Source organism: Ochotona curzoniae, unplaced genomic scaffold, assembly GCF_017591425.1.
Source record: "Ochotona curzoniae isolate NIBS_2020 unplaced genomic scaffold, NIBS_Ocur_1.0 patch14, whole genome shotgun sequence".
In the NCBI taxonomy this organism is placed as follows: Eukaryota; Metazoa; Chordata; class Mammalia; order Lagomorpha; family Ochotonidae; genus Ochotona; species Ochotona curzoniae.
The window spans coordinates 1,685,387-1,708,055 of NW_024466684.1; the positions used below are offsets into that span (position 1 = coordinate 1,685,387).

The window sequence follows — 22,669 nt, forward strand, 5'->3', positions numbered from 1 at the left end:
CTTTAACATCATAAAGTCCCTTTGTTGGCCCTGCTGATGCATATCCTGAGGCAGAAGATGTTCAGCTATGGCAGGCATTTAAGGAATGAAACAGTGGGTTGAAGTTCTCTCTCTCTCCCTCCCTCCTTCTCTGTGTGTGTGTGTCTGTGTGAAAAAGAGAGAGAGAGAGAGAGAGATTCTTTCAAATAAATAAAATAGATCTTTAAGAAAATGTAGGGGGACGGCACAATGGCATACGTGGCTAATCCTCTGTCTGTGGCACCGACATCCCAGTACCAGTTCTAATCCCAGCTGCTCCATTTCATATTCAGCTCCCTGCTAATAGCCTGGGAAAGTAGCAGAGAATGGCCCAAGTCCTTGGGCCTTGCATTCATGTTGGAAGACCTGGAGCTTGTTGGTTCCCTGATTTGGATCAGCTCAGTTCTGGTTGTTGTGGCAGGTTAGGGTGTGAACCAGCAGACAAAAGATCTGTGTATGTCTGTGTCTGTGTGCGTGTGTGTAACTTTCTTTTTTTTTTTTAAAGATTTATTTTTTATTATTTTTTCATTGGAAAGGCGGATATACAGAGAGGAGAGACAAAGAGGAAGATCTTCCGTCCGATGATTCACTCCCCAAGTGAGCGCAACGGGCCGATACTATGCCGATCCGAAGCCAGGAGCCTCTTCCGGGTCTCCCACGCGGGCGCAGGTTCCCAAAGCTTTGGGCCGTCCTCAACTGCTTTCCCGTGCCACAGGCAGGGAGCTGGAAGGGAAGCGGGGCTGCCGGGATTAGAACCGGCGCCCATATGGGATCCCAGGCGTGCAAGGCGAGGACCTTTAACCACTTGCGCCACCGCGCCGGGCCCAGTGTGTAACTTTCAAATAAATAAAATAAGGCTTTAAAAGAAAATTTCAATGTACTGAAATAAAATAACCATGAGCCTAGATGTTCATATCCAATTGTCACATTTCCATTCAAATAGGAAAATACAACTGTATTTTTATTATGAGAATTGCTTTTTTATATGTGTGTTTATTTTATTTTTCAAAGGCAGAGAGAGATTGCCTCCTGGCCCGTTCCCTAAGTGTACACTGCCAGGTCTGGGGAGGGCTGAAGCTGGATGCTAGCAACCCCACCCTGGTCTGCCACGGGGATGGCAGACGCAGCCACTTGGAGTCATCACCTACTGCCTGCCAGGTGTACACTGACTTGGCCCTGGGCCTGGAGCTAGGACCCAGGCACTACAGAACAGACATGCCTGATCCGAGAGGTGCCTCCGTCTGTGCAAAGCACTGGCACTGAGGACAGAATCTGTAAACAGGTCACACTCTGAGACAGGACCTCAGGAGCTTGCTCCCCCGGGACTCACACTGGGACAGAGGAATGCATTTGCATAGCAGAACCAAATGAGAGAGACATGTGAGAAAAACTTTTACAACTTAAAACATGACAAGGGAAATAGATCAATAACATGAACTGAGATTTAATCAGTAATTAAAGCCCTCCTAACCAAGGAAAGTCCTGGACCAGATGGCTTCACTGCTAAATTCTACCAAACGTTTCAAGGAACTTATGCCAATCCTACACAAGCTTTTCCAAACAATAGAAAGAGAGGCAATCCTTCCAAACTTTCTCTATGAAGCTAATATCACCTTAATACCAAAGCCAGATAGAGAAACAACAGAAAAAGAGAACTACAGACCAATATCCTTGATGAACACAGATGCAAAGATCCTCAATAAAATACTAGCCAACAGGATCCAACAGCACATCAGGCAGATCATTCACCAGGTGGGATTCATCCCAGACATGCAGAGATGGTTCAACATCTGCAAAACAATAAATGTGATACATCACATCAACAAATTGAAAAATAAAAACCATATGATCCTCTCAATAGATGCAGAGAAGGCATTTGATAAAATCCAACACCACTTCATGCTGAAAACCCTAAACAAGATAGGCATAGAAGGAACATTCTACAACACAATCAAAGCAATTTACGAAAAACCCAATGCCAGCATCATACTAAATGGGGAAAGATTGGAAGCCTTCCCACTAAAATCTGGAACTAGACAGGTATGTCCACTCTCACTGCTACTCTTCAATATAGTTTTGGAAGTCCTTGCCAGAGCTATTAGGCAAGAAAAAGCAATTAAAGGAATACAAATTGGAAATGAGGAACTGAAATTATCTCTATTTGCAGATGACATGATTCTCTACATAGGAGAATCAAAAGAGACTATTGGAACTCATAAGAGACTTTGGCAGAGTAGCAGGATACAAAATTAATGAACACAAATCGATGGCACTAGTGCACACAAATAATTCCATGGCTGAGAAAGAAATTGTAAGTACAGTCCCCTTTAAAATAGAGGAGAAGAATCTTAAATACCTAAGAATTAAGTTAACTAAATATGTGGAAGACCTCTGTGATGAAAACTATAAATCATTTTAAAAGGAAATTGAAGAAGACCTTGAACAATGGAGAACCTTACCATCTTCCTTGGCAGGATCAACATTATCAAAATGACCATATTAACAAAAATAATATACAGATTCAATGCAATCCCAATCAAACATTCTTCTCAGAAATAGAAAAGATGATACAAAAGTTCATCTGGAATCACAAAAGACCACGAATAGCCAAAGCTATCCTGAAGAATAAAAATCAAGCTGGAGGAATCACAATTCCAGACCTCAAGACATACTACAGAGCAGTGGTCATCAAAACAGTCTGGTACTGGTACAGAAACAGAGAAGATCAGTGGAACAGAATAGAAACACCAGAAGGGAGCCCACACATGTAGCCAACTAATCTTTGACAAGAAAACTGAAAACAATCCAGGCAAAAAGCCTGGTCTATTCAACAAATGCTGTTGGGACAACTGGATAGCAGCTTGCAGAATTAAGAAGCAAGACCCACACCTGTCACATTATATGAAACTTAGCTCTAAATGGATCAAGGACCTAAATCTACACCCAGAAACCATCAAACTATTAAAGGAAAACATAGGAAGCACACTCCAAGATATAGGAACAGGGAAAGACTTCTTAGAAAAGACACCAAAAGCAAAGGCAATCAAATCCAAAATGAACAAATGGGACTACATCAAACTAAAAGCTTCTGTACAGCAAAGGAAACAATTAACAAAGTGAAGACACAACCAACAGAATGGGAGAAATTTTTTGCATACTACTCAAGTGATAGGGGACTGATATCCAGAATCTATAAAGAGCTTCAGAAAACCAGGGACAGAAAAAAAAAAAAAACTGTACAAAATGGGCAGAGGAAATGGACAGACGTTTGTCACAAGAACAGATTCAAATGACTAGCAGAAATATGAAAAGATGCTCAGGCACCCTAGCCATCAGAGAGATACAAATGAAAACCATGTTGAGGTACCTCCTATCTCCAGTGAGACTGGGCTATATTCAGAACTCTACTAACAACACCTGCTGGCTTGGATGTGGGGAGAAAGGCACCCTCCTTCACTGCTGGTGGGAGTGTAGGCTAGTATAACCACCGTGGAAATTAGTATGGAGAGTGCTTGGAGAATTGCAAATAAACCTGCCATATGACCCAACTATCCCGCTCCTAGGAATATACCCAAAAGAAATGAAATCTACATATGAGAAGGAGATCTGTAATCCTATATTTACAGCAGCACAATCTACAATAGCAAAGACATGGAAACAATCCAGATGTACTTTCAAGGAAGAGTGGTTAAAGAAACTATGGTACATCTACTCCATGGAATATTATTCAGCTATCAAAAAGAATGAAATTACACTGTTTACAACTAGTTGGTCCCAACTAGAGACCATTATGCTCAATGAAATGAGTCAATCACTAAAGAACAAAAACCATATGTTCTTTCTTATATAAGGAAGCCAGCATGGAAAGTATAACTTCAATAATCAATCCATAATGTTTGGGGCTTTTTTCTTTTTGGCTGCATCCCATGTGTTTTGATGTTTGTTATTCATTTCAGTTTCATTTATTCCAAATAATTTCTTTTCTCTTGTTGAATTCATTGCTGGCTCATGGATTACATGGTAGCATCATTTTTCCCAAGAGACTTGTGTTTCCTTTTTGTTGTTACCCATGTGTTGGTTACTCAGTGGCGCATTTTTTCATGGTGCTGTAATTTGTTGTTGTTGTTGATACTGTTGTTCTAACTTATACTAGTTGTTGACCTTGTTTCATGGCTTCTCCTTTATGGAAATGGATAGTGATACAGTACTGGTGTCTACCATATCCAGATGTGGGGGTACAATGCAACAAGCATTTCTGCTTCCAAACAAAAGATGGGCTCCCAGTTAAACTGTTGGAAATGTGTAGACAATGGGATGCTGGACTGTCTGACATTGTCTGTACCAGCAATGTCGGGTACACTTAAATAAGAGACTGATGGAATTATAATTCCTTATGAAGAACTATACTATTATAGCAACATGGGGAAAATCTGTCGGGGGGCTGGGATTTGGGGGACAATCCCAGTCTATACTAAATTGTACCACAAAATCCAAAAATTCTTCTTTTTTCATTTTTTCTTTATTTTTGACAATCTTTACATAGTTAGGGCACAAAGGTTCAAGGGCTACAGGAAAGTGGATAAGACTATTGTTTCCACACTTTTTTTCCTGTATCTGGGGTGAAAGGGGAGATAAAAGGTGAAGCTCCACCCAGTCTCCCTCTCTTAACAGGTCCCTGATATTGGGATGCTCTAAGGGTCTTCCTCAAGTGGTTTTTGATAGTTCAGCAGTTATGAATTATGTCAGTCTCACCATTCCAAGCACAATGAGGTCACTGCATAATCCACTGAATGACATAGTCCACTTTAGAGTCTTCATTTGCCCAGTTTTTCACTGCCAACATTTAGCTGGGGTAGTTGATTGATTTATTCTGTCCTCTGTTGTGATGCCAGGTATCCTCTGCAGGTTCCAATAGACTGTCATATCCTCCATGTACAAATGGTTATGCTCTTCCTCCATGTGCACCTGGTTATGCTCTCCACTGCTTTGTCTGATCCCCTGAGGAGGCTCGGCTCTGGCACTTGTACTCTATGGCAGACCATGGAACCTGCACTTCTTTTCATGGTTGGGGTTCTGAATCCAGCAGTTCGATTGGGGAGATTCCCAAAGAAACTTTGTCTGAGGTGATCCCAGACCTGATTCTTGTGTGTGCTTGGCAAGTACAGGGCCCAGCACAGTCCGTCGCCCCAATCAGCTGGTGGTTGCAATTGCTGGGTCAGTTCTGTTTCCAGCCCTGTCTTCCACTGTAACCAATGGGTGTTGCAATCCAGCCTGATCCTGCCCAGCACACACTCGGCCTCCAGTGCCAGCCTCTGCCAACTGACATTGTGGCAAAGCCCAAACAAACCTCATCCACTCTGATTTATGCTTATACCAGTAGGAACAGTCAGCCCAACCTGGCTTTTCTCTGATCTAGTTCACATGAGGTTGCCCCGTCCCAAAAAAATGAGGAGGGCCAGCACCGAGGCTCAACAGGCTAATCCTCCTCCTTGAGGCACCGACATACCATATGAGCACTGGTTCACGTCCCAGCTGCTCCTCTTCCCATTCAGCTCCCTGCTTGTGGCCTAACAAAGCAGTGGAGAATGACCCAAGGCCTTGGGACCCTGCACTAAGTGGAAGACCCAGAAGAAGTTCTAGGCTCCTGGCTTCAGTTCAGCTCATCTCTGGCCATTGCAGCCATGTAGGGAGTGATTCTTTATAAATCTGCTTTTCCAGTAAAAATACATACATACATACACACATACATAAAAACATACAAACCAAAAAGTATGTATTTATGCTCAGTCACCATCACTAGCTCCCCTTCTGTGTCCTCCCACCACTTAGCTACTGTTGCAACATCAATAGCTAGGGAAGAGTTGGCAGTGAATACCTGGACAAACGGAGACTCTAAGGTGGACTACGCCAGCCAGTGGAGTCAGGTAGACTATGTCAGCCAGTGGAGTCTGGAGAGTCACACACTGGTCGTCACCAGTGGCTCTGGCATGGGCAAAGCTGGCTTTGTAGGGAATGATGGCCCTGCGTCCCCTGTCACCTCCATCATTGTGGGCCCCCTGGCTTCACAGCATGGTGTTGGGCACAGGCCAGAAGGACTCGCAGGTACATGCTCAAGTACCCTCATGAAGCAGTGTCACCGACTGGAATGCCACAGAGAAGCTGGGGCACTGCACCCCCAAGACCAACAGAAAGAAGGCAGCCCAGATCACAGCCAAGGCCATCCTGGCCATGCTGTCCTGCCTGCCCTGACCACACCACTGGAATCATTATGGATCCCAGTGGCAGAGCCAACGACACATGGTGCTTATTACCAAGGGTACCCTCCCCAAGACCATCCCACAGGCAGGACAGCATGTGTGACATGTGCTGCCACTGTCCTCCACCCTGGAGGAGGTGTGCGACCTGCCAGCCATCCACAGCAAACCATTCTGCTGTCTTGAAACACTCTCAGCCTCTGTCCAGTTCACAGGGTCCTGCGTCACCCACCAAACCACCTTCAGCTCCCTTAGGAAGTGGGCCGTGGGCATCTACAAGGACTTACATGCCAACACCATGCCCAGGCATCACCCACAGGGTACAGAGGAAAGTCACCAACCGGCACCTGGTACCATGAGGTTCTGTATCCTCGCACCCCCACGTAGATGGATGGCTCCTGTAGGATATTGCTCCTGGATCTCTGCCTGTTTGGTCTACGTGGAAGGTCGTTAGGACATGACACACTGTGTCCCTTGGGGAGCCCCCTGGCAATGGTCTTGGCACACTGAGACCTCAACCTGACCTGATCACTGGCTGTACAGGCAATAGCGGTGGGCTGCACCCAAGTCTCTCTGTCCTTGGATGAGCTGTGCTGGGACTTGCTTGATAAGCAATGATGGGAAGTCAGGTGTGGTCTGCATTACCTGCCAGCTTATGTGATTGCCTCACGTGGTGAATGTGACCTGCGGCATATCTGCCAGCCTTGTGTATTATATGTGACCTACTACATGACTGGAGGGTCCAGACAGATGGGCGTGCCTTCTAGCCAATTACAGTGCCATTGTTGGATGGGAGGATTGTCAGGAGACACCCTTCTGCCCTTCCCTTTCCTAGTCTATATAAGTTTGTGCTTGCTTTACAATAAATAAACATAGACATGCTCAATCAGACTGTCTCTGGTGGTTCTTGCTGCTTTACATCACCCACCTCAAGCTCCCAGTGGTCAAGGGGGGCCTGATGGTCAGAAAGTTTCCAAGAGGCTCCACTCCGGCCTCCCCCTCTACCATCCAGAGGACATGGATCAGCAAACAGGAGTATAATAAGCCCTGCCCCTGCATGGTCCATGCAGGTGCTTCCAAACAGACTGCCAGCAGATAGGTCCTCATGTTGGTCTCATGGAATAGCCCTTTAAGAAACGGGTCCTTGAAGCTTTTGCATCTGATATCAACACTGGACTTCAGAACTTGCTGCTAATTTTTGACCTTGTGCACAAATTAACTATTCCCTAGAGTCTGTGCAATGGTGAGGCAAATTAAGCCTCCATCTGCAACATTGGAATCCCATACAGGCACTAGTTCATGTCCCAGCTGCTCTACTTTTGATCCAACGCCATGCTAAAGTGCCTGGGAAAGCAATGGAGATTGGCTGAAGTCCTTGGGCTCCTGCACACACTGTGGGAGACCCAGAAGGAGCTCTTGGGTTTACATCAGCCTAGTCACAGCCATCTGAACCAGTGAATAGAATTTCTCTGTGTCTCCTGAGTCTGTAACTTTGCCTTTCAAATAAAAGTAAAGTATCTATTTCAAAAAGTAGCTGTTCTCTTGGTGTATTTCACTGCCTTGTACACACTTTTGATTTAAATCATAGTCCAGAAACCAGCACTGCAGCACAGCTGGTAAAACACCCACCTGTGATGCCAGCATCCTGTAAGGGTGCCAGTTTTTTAAATTGTATATATTTTATTTTTAATAACTTTTACATATTTGATCAGGGGGCAGAGTCAAGGGCTAGAGGAAAATGGGTGAGATCATTGTTTTGACATTCTTTTATCCTTCCTGTATCTGGGGGGAAGAGATAAGGGGCGACACCACATCCAGCCTCCCAACCATCCCAGGGTTCCTGATGTGGGGCATGCTCCAAGGATCCTGCTCAAGTGGTTTTCACAGTTCAACAGTTCTGTATTGCTGATGATTTTGCCACTCCAATCGTGATGGAATCTCTCTAGACTCCACTGGCTGACATAGTCCACCTGACTCCACTGGTGATATAGTCCACCTTAGAGTCTCTGTTTGCCTAGGTATTCACTGCCAACTCTTGACTGGGGCAGTTGATTGATTTGTTCTGTCATCTGTCCTCTGTTATGGTACCAGACATCCTCTGCAGACTCCATTGTACTGCCATATCCTCCATGTGCAATTGGATATGCTGTCCACTGCTCCATCTAAGCCACCGCATCTCCCACTTTGACCCTGTGCTCACCAGTAGGACCCACAACCCAGCCAGGGCATCCCCTTAGCTCCCCAACTAGGCCTGATCCCAGCCACAGATCTCATGCATGCCAGTGGTTGCTCTGACCCAGCTTGGCATAGCCCCTCCCCTGTCTTGGTCTTTGCCTTCAGATGCTGTAGCCTGGCCTGGCCCAGCCAGCCCCTAGTCCCAACTCTCGCTGGCAGGTGCTGCAACCTGGCCCTGCTCAGTCTGCTCTCATCCCTGACTCATGCAAACCAGTAGGTGTGGCAGCCTAGCCTGGCATGACCTGCACTCCATCCTGGTTTTTGCACTTGCCAGTGGGCTATGGTTTGCTCAACCCCACCCAGTCTGCCCCCTTCCAAAACCAGCTTACAAACTTGCTGACAGATGAAGCTACCCTATTCATCCTGTCCAACACCAAGGCCTGGACTACATGCTCATCAGTGGGAACTATGACCCACTAGGAGAGTTTCCCAGGTTTCCCCACTCAGGCCACTCCCAGACCCAGATCTCACACATGCCAGCAGGTGCTTGGCCCTTGCCCAACATGGCCTGCGGCATCTGTCCCAGCTTTGTATGAATTGGTGCAGCCCGACCCACCCCAACCCTGTTTTAGGGTGCTCATGCAGGGTGGTCCTGCCCCACTGTTTTTCAGCTCCAGTACCGGTGAGCATCAGTGAATTCCATGGTTACAGCTAACTAGCTCAGCCCATCACCATCACAACTCTCAAGCTAACCAGGAGGACTTGTATTTCCACAGATATGAGCCCATATATCCCCCAAAGAATCCAACCCCAGACTTGGTTCTCTTGCAGGCTTGTCAGTGTCATGGGGTCTCACGTGACCCATGCCCTGATTCAATACACACTGTCAGGTACTGGGATCCAGTCCTGTCAGACTTGCCCTGAGCCATAGCTTGCATGTACGCTGGTGTGTGATAGTCAGCCATGATCCAACTAACAAGCCCAACTCAGGACTTCCATGTGGGCTGGTTCATCAGTCTGGTGCATAAATATCTTCAGGTCTCTCTTCTCCAAACCACCTGGTGTCAGTCCCTCACTTGTCTGCAAATACAGTGGCTCTGTCATTGGATGTCCCTCAGGATTCATTCCTCACCTACACATAGAGTGGCCTTATCCATGGATGTTCCTAGGCAGTAATTCAATGCCCCCAAAGACCCCAGAGCTTGCTGCGGGGTGACCAGCGAGAGAAGGCCCACAAGCCAGAACCCTCCCCTCACCTAACAGCAGTGGATGGGGAGCTAGGATCCCCAGCAGGAAGCCTGGGCTGGCACAGGTACCCCTAGCCACAGCCACGTGGCAGGGGGATCCAGACACTGGCACCACTGCTCAGACTTACCTAAACTCTGCCCACCCAAGGGTGTCAGTTTATGTCCTGGCTGCTCCACTTCCGATCTAGCTCCCTGCCAATTTGTCTGGGAAAAGCATTTGAAGATAGCCAAATGATGGGTTCCTGCACCCCTGTGGGAGACCCAGATGAGGCCTGGTTCAGCCTCTGGTTGTTGCAGCCACTTGGGAAATGAACCAATGAATAAAAGATCTCCGTATGTAGTTGTTTCAAATCAAAACAAATTAAAAAAAAAAAAAAACAAAAAAAAACCTCTGCTGCTCTAAGTAAATCTGCTAACTAAATCTAAAGGTTTAAAGGTGTGAGAAGAGGAGGGCAGAGCAATGATTCAATCAGCTTAGTCTTCCCTTTGCAAGTACCAGGATCCCATGGAGGGCTAGTTCGTGTCCCAGCTGCTCCACTTTCCCATCCAGCTCACTGCCTGTAGCCTGGGAAAGCAGCAGAGAAGGGCCCAAGGCCTTGGGACCCTGCACCCGTGTGGGAGACCTGGAGGAGGCTCCTGGAACCTGGATTTGGATCAGCTCAATTCCTGCCATTGTGACCATTTGGGGAGTGAACCATCAGATGGAAAATCTTTTCCCTCTGTCTCTCCTCTCTGTAAATCTGCCTTTCCAATAAAAATAAATACTTCTTTTTAAAAAATTAAAACATATCATATAGATATCAAAATTTGTGATACTCAACAAAGAAAATTGTTATTGGAAAATAGGAGATTTTAAAAAATAATTATTTATGTATTGGAAAGGCAAAATTACAGAGAAGGAGAGACAGAGACAAAAATCTGCTAGTTCATTCCCCAAGTGGCTGTAATAGCCAGAGCTTAGCTGATCCAAAGCCAGGAGTTAGGAGCTTCTCCTGAGTCTTCTGCACAGGTGCAGGGTCCCAAGGCCCCAGGCCATCCTCCACTGTTTTTCTGGGCCACAAGCAGGCAGCTGGAAGGGAAGTGGAGCAATCAGGATATGAACAAGCCCTCACAAGGGATCCCGGACACTTGCAAGGTGAGGACTTTACCCACTAGGCTACTGCACTAGGGAAATAGAAAATCTTAAAGATAAATAAGACAAGCATTTAATTCAGGCCATTGGAAACAGACAAAATCCAAAGACACGAGAAGGGAAAATATAATAATTTCACAGAAGTTTACAGGATGTTTTCCTGAATCACACGTGGTGTAACATGTGCAGCCATCCCATGTCAGAGTGCCTGTTCAAGTCCCAGCTGTTTCACTTGCAGTCTTCTTTCCTGTTAATGTGCATGGGTCGTAACAACAATGGCCCAATTACTTTGACCCCTGTTGCCCAAGTGTGAGACACAGATGGAGTTCCTGGCTCCTGGCTTCCACCTGACCCAGCCCTGTCGTGGACATCTGAGGAATGAAAATTTGGTGTGTTTAACGAATGGAAATACATGGGACCTAACAAATGGGACACAAAGGTTGGCAAGGGTCAAATCACATGGACCCTTATGGGCTGTGAAAGGCAGATGAACGGAAGAATAAGTGGACGGATGGGGAGATACTACTACATCTGGACTGGTTAGAAAGCCAATACCATTTCACACCACTAGATGGCGGTCAAACACTTGTAGTTGACACACGGTTGTGTGTTGCTTGCCACCACCCTAAAAGCATTCTGATGTTTTGTGCTAGGAAGCAGACAAACCTTCAACTCATCCCCTCTCATACAGCTTTCAGACAATTCTCCATGCAGAGATAATTAGCAACGCCCTTGACCCAGGGCCGACGGGAACACAGGGAAGCCACAGGACTGCAGAGTGACTGGGTAGAAGGCAGCTCCACTTGTATTCACAGCACTGTGTTATGTGACCAACACAGTCAGACTCTGGGGAAGAGTAATGGTAAAAAAAAAAAAAAAAGCTAAGAGGCACAGACTTGGACAAGAAAAAGGAGCAAGAGTAAATGAAGGGCCAGCGCTGTGGGGCAGCAGCTCAGGTCCCTGTACTCCGCACTGACATGGGGGGAGGGAGGGAGGGAGGGGGAGGAAAAGGGGGAGGGATGGAGGAAGGGAGGGGGAGGAAAGGGGGAAGGAAGGGAGGGAGGGAGGGAGGGGAAGGGAAGGGGGAAGGGAGGGGGGAGGGAGGAGGGGAGGGAGGGAGGGAGGAGGGAGGGGAGGAAAGGAGAGGAAGGAGGAGGGAGGGAGGGAGGGAGGGAAGAGAGGGTGGGGGAGGAAAGGTAGGGAGGGGGGAAGAGGCAAGATAATATCCTCTCAACTTCCTAGACAGAGTTTCCACTCCGCCTTGGGCAAAATTCTGAAAATTAAGATTTTTTTTTAATGTATATACACCAAATTCTAGGGCATCCAGCTATGTGAAACAAATATTAATGGATTTAAAGGGAGAAATAGACTCCAATACATAACAGTAGGGAACCTTAATACCCCACTAGCCTTCATAGACAGGCTCATGAGACAGAAACTCAGAAAGTGGAGCTCACCCAGACAACAGAACAAATGGACTTCACTGATATCCACAGAACCTTGCATCCTCAGATGCAGAATACACTTTTTTTCATCAGTGCATGGAACCTTCTCGAATATTAATCATATTATAGACTACAAAACAAGCCTCAGCAAATTTTTAAAAATTGAAATCATACCATGCATCTTCTCAGATCATCATGGAGTGAAACTAGAGACCAACAAGTCAAAACACCCAGGAACATATGCAAATATTGTAAACTGAGCAATATACTGCTAAATACATAATTGTTTTAGAAGAAATCAAAGGAGATTTAAAAACTGCTTGAAATGAATGAAGGTATCAGCACAAACTTAGACAGGTATACCAAAACTTAGAGAGGGACCCGGCGCGATAGCCTAGAGGCTGAAGTCCTCACCTTGAATGCACCAGGATCCCATATCGGCACCAGTTCGAATCCCAGAGGCTCCACTTCCCATCCAGCTCTCTGCTTGTTGCTTGGGAAAGCAATCAAGGAAAGCTCAAGGCCTTGGGACCCTGCACCCGTGTGGGAGACCCAGAAGAGACTCCTGGTCTCCTGGTTTAGACTGGCTCAGCTCCTGCCATTGCGGCCACTTCAGGAGTGAATCATCAGACAGAAGATGTTCCTCTCTGTCTCTCCTCTCTGTATATCTGACTTTTCAATCAAAATACATAAATCTTTAAAAAAAAGTTTAAAAAAATTAAAATAAAAACATAATAATAATTCCCACTTTGTCCTCCATCCCCCCTCCTTATTTTTCTTTTAATTTTAGCAATGATGTACTTTCAATTGCCTTACGATCACAGCGCTAACTCTCCTGTATTGCATACTGAATTATCGCTTCCCCAAAATGACAAGTACGTGAGGTAATGGATGTGTTAATTCTCTAGCTTTAATCACCTCACAGTGTGATTCAAAATAGCTTTTTAAAAAAAAAAAAAAGATTTATTTATTATTTTTATTGGAAAGTCAGATATATAGAGTGGTGGAAGACAGAGAGGAAGATCCTCTATCCTCTGATTCACTCCCAAAGTAGCTGCAATGGCCGGGGCTGAGCCCATCCAAAACCAGGAGCCAGGAGCTTCTTCCAGGTCTCCCACATGGGTGCAGGGTACCAAACCTTTGAACCATCCTTGACTGCTTTCCCAGGCCACAAGGAGGGAGCTGGAGGGGAAGTGGAGCTGCCAGGATTAGAACCAGCACCCATATGGGATCTGGCACATTCAAGGTGAGGACTTTAGCCACGAGGCCACGCCGCCGGGCCCTCCAGCTCCATTCCTCTGTCTCTCCTTTTCTCCTTTTTTCCTGTAACTCTGCCTTTCCAATAACAATAAAATCTAAAAAAAAAAAACAATACTTGAACAGGGACCAGTGTTGTATCACAGAGGGTAAAAGCCGGAAATGCTGGCATCCCACATGGTGCCTATTTGAGTCCCATCTGCTCCACTTCTGATCCCAGCTCCCTTGTAGTGCTTTCAGAAAGCAGTAGAGGATGGCCCAAGGCCTTGGAGCCCTATACCCATGTGGGAGACCCAGAAGAAGTGTCTGGCCCCCAGCTTCAGACTAGCTTAGCTCCAACTTTTGCAGCCTTTGGGGAGTGAACCAGAGGATGGAAGATCTGTGTCTTTTTCTGTCTCTAAATCTGCCTTTCAAATCAACACAAAGAATAAAACCCTGAATAACTTTTTTGAAAGGTCAATATCTCTCCTGAAGTACTACAAGTAAAGGGTTGTGAGAGAAGTCTTGCACAGTCAGTCCACGAAGGCCAGTGCTGTGGTGAGGAAGATGAAGCTGCCAGCTGGGATGCCCACATATCAGGCCAGAAAGCTTGATCTGAGAAGCTGGTAATTTGTGCTTCTGATCCAGGGTTCTGCTAATGTGCATGCTGGGAGGCAGTGGATGAAGGCTCAAAGACTTGTGTCCTGCCAGCCAGAGGGGAAAGCCAGATGGAGTTCCTGGCTCCTGGCTTTGGCCTGGTCCAGCTCTGGCTTTGGAGAGCATCTGGCAAGTGAACCAGTGGATGAAAGAGCTGTCTCTCTGTGTCTCTGTTTCAAATGAATTAAAAAGAAATCTTAAGAGAAAAAAAATTCCAGGAGAAAATGCATATGTATAAATGGAGATATACATGAGTACACACCAATGATCCACAATTGTACTTTGTAACATTGTTATTCTTGTCCTTGCCTTTGCACTATTCAGGAAGGTGAATAATTTCTAGACTACACAGATTTTTAAAAGCATTACATTAGAGCCTGGAAGTCCCTTTGAAACACTGAGACACTAAGACGAACCCATGGATGGCTCAAGATGTGGTCAGCATTTGGCTCTGCTGAAACCTGCCGTGGGGCAGCAGGGAGCACCAGAGGCAGTTACTAGGTCAGTCCTCAAAAACGTGGCCCGTCCTTAAGCCTGTATTTTCAGAAGCGCTGGCAGGGACCGTCGGCCCACCTGCCTGGGCTGCCGCCCCAGGGTATCTCCCAAAGCCTGCCGATTCCCTCCTAATTGGTAGCCCCCTGGAAGGGACCGAGCTGGAAGAAGACACATTTTCTCAGCCACATGATGATGGTTCTATTCCACTTTTGAGTGAATGTGAGAATGTTTTCATGAACTAACTGCCATCCTTGGAGGCGGGAGCAGGGGAGTAAGAAGGCTCCTGTTGACTGTGAACATTCTACCCAAGTTCCTGCTGCTACAAAGCCAGTTGGAGAACTGAAAGCCTTCGTGAGGGCCAAATACTCACTACTGGGTGAATTCCTTCTAAAATTGGCGCTACTCTAAGGTGACTTCTGCTAAACCTCCTGGTGAAGTTGCCTGCCAGCTGTGCCTGGAGAACCACTCTCCCAGCTAATGACAAACATCAACACTGCAAACCATGGGAGCAGTGAAATGGTGACTCTGGTGCATGATCTAACATTCCGGGAATAGAGGCTGGTGCTGTGGCACAATGGGTAACGCCATCGCCTGCAGTGCTAGCATCTGGTGTTCAAGACCGGGCTGCTCCACTTCTGATCCACCACCCTGCAAATGCGCCTGAGAAAGCAGTGGAAGAAAGACTGCCCAAGTGCTTGGGCCCCCGCATTCATATGGGAGACCCAGATAAAGCTCCTGACTCCCGGCTTCAGATCAGCCCAGTCCTGGCCATGCAGCCGCTCGGAGAGTGAATTAGTAGATGGAAGCTCGCTCGCTCTCTCTTTCCCTGTAACACTACCTTTTCAATAAATAAATACATCTTGAATAAGAAATTCCAGAAATAAACAAAAATAATGCTCATGCCCCACCCAATTCCCATAGAGCTGGGAAGGCCGGGAAGACCATGCAGCAGGCAATCAGGGAAAAATGAGGATCAAGGTTGAGGACACAAAGTCACACCTGACTCAGCATATATGGCCTTTAAGATTAATGGGTATATCCAGCGCGATAGTGTAGTGGCTAAAGTCCTTGACTTGCACGTGCAGGGATCCCATATAGTCGCCAGTTCTAATCCCGGTGGCCCTGCTTCCCATCCAGCTCCCTGTGGTAACCTAGGACAGCAGTTGAGGACAGCTCAAAGCCTTGGGACCCTGCACCCGTGTGGGAGATCCGGAAGAGCTCCTGGCTCCTGGCTTTGGATTGGCTCAGCTCCAGCCATTGCGCTCACTTGGGGAGTGAAACATCGGATGGAAGATCTTCCTCTGTGTCTCTCCTCTCTGTATAGCCACTTTTCCAATAAAAATAAATAAATCTTTTAAAAAAAAAAAAGATTAATGGGCATATCATCAAAATGGTCAGCCTCTTGCTATACCACACTGCCTGGCTTAGTGTGCAGCACCTGACCCCTTAATACTCCAGCCCAACTCTTCAAAAAAAAGGGGGGCGGGGGTCATCGCGGTGGCCTAGGGGCTAAAGTCCTCGCCTTGAACACACCAGAATCCCATAAGCCCATATGGGCACCAGTTCTAATCCCGGCAGTTCCACTTCCTATCCAGCTCCCTGCTTGTGGCCTGGGAAAGCAGTTGAGGACGACCCAAAACCTTGGGACCCCTGCACCCACATGGGAGACCTGAAGGAAGTTTCTGGTTCCTGGCTTCGGATCGGCGCAGCACCGGTTGTTGCACTCACTTGGGGAGTGAATCATCAGACGGAAGATCTTCCTCTCTGTCTCTCCTCCTCTCTATATATCTGACTTTCCAATAAAAATAAAATAAATCTTTAAAAAACATATTTCCCCTATGTAACAGCAATGCATCATAACGCTTAACCAAATGCTAGCTCCATAGCAGCACCCAATATTCCCATCCATATTCAAGTTTTTCCAATTAAAAAAATCAATAGGGCCCGGCGCGGTGGCACAAGTGGTTAAGGTCCTCGCCTTGCATGCCCGGGATCCCATATGGGCACAGGTTCTAATCCCGGCAGCCCCGCTTCCCTTCCAGCTCCCTGCCTGTGGCCAGGAAAAGCAGTCGAGGACGGCCCAAAGCTTTGGGACCCTGCACCCGTGTGGGAGACCTAGAAGAGGCTCCTGGCTTCAGATCGGCATAGCATCGGCCGTTGCGCTCACTTGGGGAATGAATCATCGGATGGAAGATCTTTCTCTCTGTCTCTCCTCTCTGTATATCCACATTTCCAATAAAAAATAATAATAATAAAAATAAATCTTTAAAAAAAAATCAATGAGCCTTCCTGGCCTGGTGTTGTCATCTCATAGCTGTCCAAAGCCCAGAGGATGCTGCCCCCTCTGGCTGTATCTCATTACTGCAGCTGGATCCCAAGTTGTACTGGGTTGTGATTGGGAACCAAATCAAGCGAAGTAAAAAGCCAGCTCTTCAGTTACATGAGCCACATACAAGTGTGCTGTGGCCCATGTGGCTTGGGCTACCTATGCCACTGGGCTATGCCAATGGACCAGAGATCTATTGTCTCAGAGGGTTCCACTAGACAGTGTTGAAGGCTTCATTGTAAATGTTCTTGGGCAAGAAGGCCCAAGCTCAGTGATGTGCACTTCATATCACATAACTCAGAAAAGGACCTACCACATCCACGTAGTGCTGGGAACCCCCTGGCCTAGAAACTACCAAAATGGAACATCTATACACACGAGATGGAAATCCCCAGGACACACCCAGCTGATAGGCCAACTCACATCACGGAGGCTGAGAGGAGGACCTTGCACTCTACCAAGTCCCCAAACCACTCTGGGGTGCTGTTAGCCCATACTGTAGAAGATGTGCGCCCTGGGACAGGCGTGAGGTGCACACCCCATAGCAGAGTGTGGTTTGAGTCCCACCTGCTCCTCTTCTGACTCAGCTGCTTTGGCAAAACAGCAGAAGATAGCCCAACTATTTGGGCTCCTGCCACCCATGTGGGAGATGCACAGAGGGCTCCAGTGAGAGGGTGCAGGAGAGAAATTTCTCATCTGCCTTGGGGAAAGTGACTGCTTAATCATTACATGGCACTAGAAGGAGAAGGAACCACACACAGACTAATTCTAACCCATGCAGGTGTCTTTCATTGTTTGCACTTCTGCTTATGAAAACCCTGCTTACTGCACTCTGGAGTTTGAGCATATCCCCTAAGTGCTCCTGTGCACTGGCCCCAATGCAGTGAGAGGAGGTGTTGGGGTCCTGAGACAAGCACAATCAGAAATAGATTAACCCATTGTTGGCTAAATGCACTAAAGAGGGAACGGGTTAGGTATTATGAGAAGTTTGTACCAAAAGCAGGTTTGGGGCCTGAAACGATAGCTCAGTTGGCTAAGTCCTTTCACTGTAAGCACCAGGATCCCATATGGATATTGGCTCATGTCCCAGCTGCTCCACTTCCCATCCAACTCCCTGCTTGTGGTTGGAAAAACAATAAACAATGGCCCAAAGCCTTGGGTCCTTGAACCTGCATGGCAGACCTGGAAGAATCTGGCTCCTGGCTTCAGATCGACTGAACTCCAGCCATTGCAGCCAACTGGGGAATGAACCAGTGGATGGAAGCTTTTTGTCTCTCCTACTCTCTATAACTCTTACCTGCCTTTCCAATACAAAATAAATCTACAGAAGTCAGTTTCGTTATCTCTTGGGGGACCCTTCACTATGCGGCGCCCTGCAGGAAATCCTGTCAACAAGAAATCTTCTAGCAATGCTGCCAGCAGGCTCTTGGGACAGTCTGCAGAAGCATGAGATCAACGAGTCCATGCTCTTTGTAAATTACCCAGTCAGTAGCGTTCAGCTGAGGTAACAAGGCACACTGAGGCACCGAACATTGTCCACAGCTTCTCTTACAGAAAGAGGAGATCAACAACCCCACAGGGCAATGCTCGCTGCTAGCAGATGAAGCTCATTACAGCTAGCCTCCTCTGCCTGCCCAGTCAGACCCCTTTAAACAATATATATTTATTTTAAAAAAAGATTTATTTCTTTTTATTGCAAAGTCAGAATATAGGAGGAGGAGAGGCAGGGAGAAATATCTTCTGTCTGATGATTCACTCCCCCAAGTGACTGCAAGGGCCAGTGCTGTGCCGATCCAAAGCCAGAGCCAGGAACTTCCTCCAGGTCTCCCACACGGGTGCAGGGTCCTAAGGCTTTGGGGTATCCTCGGCTCTTTTCCCAGGCCACAATCAGGGAGCTGGATGGTAAATGGAGCTACTGGGATTAGAACTGGTGCCCATATGGGATTCTGGTGTGTTCAAGATGAGGACTTTATCTGCTAGGCCACTGCACCAGGCCCTATTTATTTTCATTGGAAAGTCAGATCTACAGAGAAAAGGAGAGACAGAGTAAGATATTCCATCTGCTGGTTCACTCCCCATTTAGCTGCAATGGCCACAAGTTTCTTCTGGGTCTCCCACACCACATGGGTGCAGGGTCCCAAGACCTTAGGTCATCCTCAACTGCTTTCCCAGGCCACAGGCAGGGAGCTAGATGGGAAGCGGGGCCACCAGGACATGAACCAGCACCCACAGGGGATCCTAGTGCATGCAAGACGAGTACCTCAGACACAAGGCTACCATGCTGGGCCCCAGACTACTTTGATAATACGTATTTCAGAGGGCCCCATTTACTACCCTGAAATGATGCTCACCAGGCAATAGATTCAAAACACTGTGAAAGAAAACAAATACACAGAAAGCATTTTACTTTGTGAATGAGACACAACTCGCTCCCAAAACAATGCAACCAGACATTGGCACCTTAATGTGAATTCTCTGTGGCTGTGACTTTACAAATACTGACTAACCCGGCCTGGCTTTGATGACTCAAAGGCCAAAAGAGTTAAAACAAATCACATGTACTCCATCCAGGGGAAAATAATGCATTGGTGGTAGTCATACTGCTCACCAGTATTTCCCTTCTCTTTCCCAACCACTTCCAACTCCACAGAAATTAGACAAGGTCAAGAGACTTGCTTTTGTCAATAAACTGTGGGTTAGTTAAGTGTTGATGCAAAACTCTGCCCAGAGTAACCCAGGCTTCTTGTTAGCTCAGTAAGGTACATGAGACCACGCAGTTTGGAAGAGGGAAACTGGAGGACCTTTCTAAGTCAGACCTATGCATCCACCTATGTGGGAGGCCTGAATGGGCTAGTTAGCGTCAACCACTGCCTACCACCACCCACTAATGCAAACGAAAGCTAGAACTGGAGGGCCTGTCTCGCAGGGCTAGACAACAGTACCCACCAGTGAGTGCTGGAACAAGGGATGGGTCACATTAGGTTGGGCCATGACTCTATCGGGCAGGTGAGAGAACCAGACCTGGGACAGGTTCTATGAGGGATGGGTGGGCTCACCCCTGTGGGACTGTAATACCTAATGGTTTGCTCAAGAGCTAGGGGTGGTGGCAGGCCAAGCTACACATGAACATGGAACTCTCTGACACTCATGGGTACTGAGACTGGGATCAGGACAGGCAAATCCAGGCTTCACCACCTGTAGGCACACACAAAAGCCAAGAGGTAGTGGGCGGGGGAGGATGGACTATGCCAGATAGGGGCCTAGCACCCAATGGCATGAATGAAATCTGGGTCTGGGAATGGATCTGATTGGGAGAACTTGGGAACTCCCCTACTAGGCTGTAACTCCTGCTAGTGAGCACGTGAGTCAGGGTTGGGTGTTGGTCAGGCTAGGCAAGGCAGCTTCATTTGTCAGCAGGTGTAGGTGTTAGCTCAGGGGGGCAGACCAGACAGGGCCAGGGCAAACAATAGTATGCTGGCTTATTTGGAGCCAGAATGGGATGCAAGCTATGTTGGGTTAGGCTATCACACCTACCAGTTTGTATGAAAGCCAGGGATGGTGGCAGGCTAGGCTGAAGCACCCACAAGCAAGAGTTGGCACTGTGGTGGGCCAGTCCAGGCCAGCATACAGTGGCAAGGGCCAAGACGGAGGTTAGACCATGCCAGGCTGGGAATAGGTCAGGTGGGGGAGTTAAGGGGACACTGCTGCTGGGCTGTGGTTCTCACTGGTGAGCATGAGAGCTGGAAATGGGGGCAGACTGAGTTGAACATGAGTGCAACATCCCTCAACCTGTCTGTGGGCTGGATCTGGTTAGTACCCATTAGCACTTAGGAGAGCCCAAGGGGGTGTGGGACAGACTGAGCTAGGTCACAGTACTTGCTGATCCACATGAGAGCCAGATCTGGGGGTTGGCCAGACAGGGTTGGGCTGTAGCACCCACCAGTGAGAACTAGAATGGGTGTGGGCTGGTCTGGCAAGACAATAGTGTCCAATGGTGTTGCTCAGGACTGGAGGTGGGCCAAGTCAGGCTGAGCCAAACACCCACTGGTTTACAGAAGATCTGCAACTGGAAGTTTGTCTATTAGGAAAACTTGGGGAACTTCCCTGTTAAGATGCGGCCCCAGCAGGTGCGCACTACAACCAAGGCTGGGTGCAGTCAAGGCCAGGCTGGGCTACACATTGGCATCCATGTGGGTCAAGTCTAGGAGTGGGGCTGGGAGTCTGTAACACCCACTGGCAGGTGCAAGAGTCAAGATATGGTATAGGCTAGGCTAGTCTGGGATGCAGCACCAACAAGTTCACATTAGGGCTGGGACTAGGTGCTGGCCAGGCTGGACGAGGCTCTGAATGATCCGGGACTGGGGACAGGCCGGACGGTGCCAGTCTATAGCACCTGCTAGCAAATGCAAGGTGGGACAGGTCATGCCTGCCTGGGCTACAGCACCCACTGGCACATCAAGACCCCAGGGAGGGAGTGAGCTTGTTGGGGGGTGGTTGGGGAGGCCCCTGCTGGACAACTACTCCTACTGGGGAATGTGAGAACTGGGACTGGGGTGGTTGAGGCCACTGCCTCCACTGGCACATGTAAGAGACAGGATAAGTGCCACTGACCAGGCTTTGCACAGCACCCACTGGCAAGTTCTGGGATAGGGTATAAGTCATGTCAGACTGACCACAGTAATCCCTAGAAAGTGCAAGATCCAGGACTAGGACTGGACCTGGAAGGGAAGCTGTAGGGACTCCTCTATCTGGCTGTAGCTCTCACTGGTGGGCATGAGAATTTGGGCTAGGGGCTGACTAGGTTGGACAAGGTGACAGCACCCGTCAGCATATGTGTGGACTGGATCATGAGGTAGGGTGGGCTGAGCTAAGCTGCAACAACACCCATAGGTGTATTAGGATACAGCATGGATTGGACTAGTCTGCTACACATACTGGCACACGCAAGAGTTGGGGCCAGCCAGCTGCCTGCTTGCAACCAAGAGCCCAGGCTCTGATGTGCTGAGCTTGAACAAACCATCATTGTGCACTTGGATCGACTTCCTGGTGATTTCTAGGGATCTCAAACTCTGGGCACAACACATGGAGGACCCAGAAGAAGCTCCTGGCTTTGTTTTTGTTTTTTTGTTTGTTTGTTTCTTTGTTTTGGTTATTGTTGTTGTTTGTTTGTTTGGCTCCTGGCTTTGGATCAGCTCAGTTCCTGTGGTTGCGGCTACTTGGGGAATGAATCATCTGACTGAAGATCTTCCTCTTTGTCTCCTCCTCTGTACATCTGCCTTTCCAATAAAAATAGATCTTAAAAAAAATCTTAAAAAAATAAAAGCAGTGATGATCTGATGAGGCTTTGCTTGGCCAAACTTAAGTCAGCCTTCTGGACCTCCTCGTTGGCCCACCAGCACACTTTCTCCACAAAATCAGTTGGATGGGAAAGCCCTGCTAAGGCACATCTGCCAAGCACTCACTGCCAACAGTCCACACTCAGCGTGCACTCAGGTTTCCCATTCTGCCTACTCTGTTCCTGGCTCCCATGCTTCCTAGGGGTCTGATCACCCTTCAGGAATCCTGTTAGGTCAGCTAGGTCAAGGTCCAGTTCCCACACACTGACCCACCCTGCTCCTGGACTGCCCACCCCAATGCCTGTTTGCTATTCTGATCTGAGCTCACTCTACTGTCTACCACAGCAG

The 22,669-nt window shown here is 47.7% G+C and overlaps 1 pseudogene; it reads right to left on the reverse strand.

Annotated features, from left to right (window-relative positions):
- LOC121166446 overlaps positions 1-22,669 on the reverse strand; it is a 1,182,205-nt pseudogene that overhangs the window by 524,587 nt on the left and 634,949 nt on the right.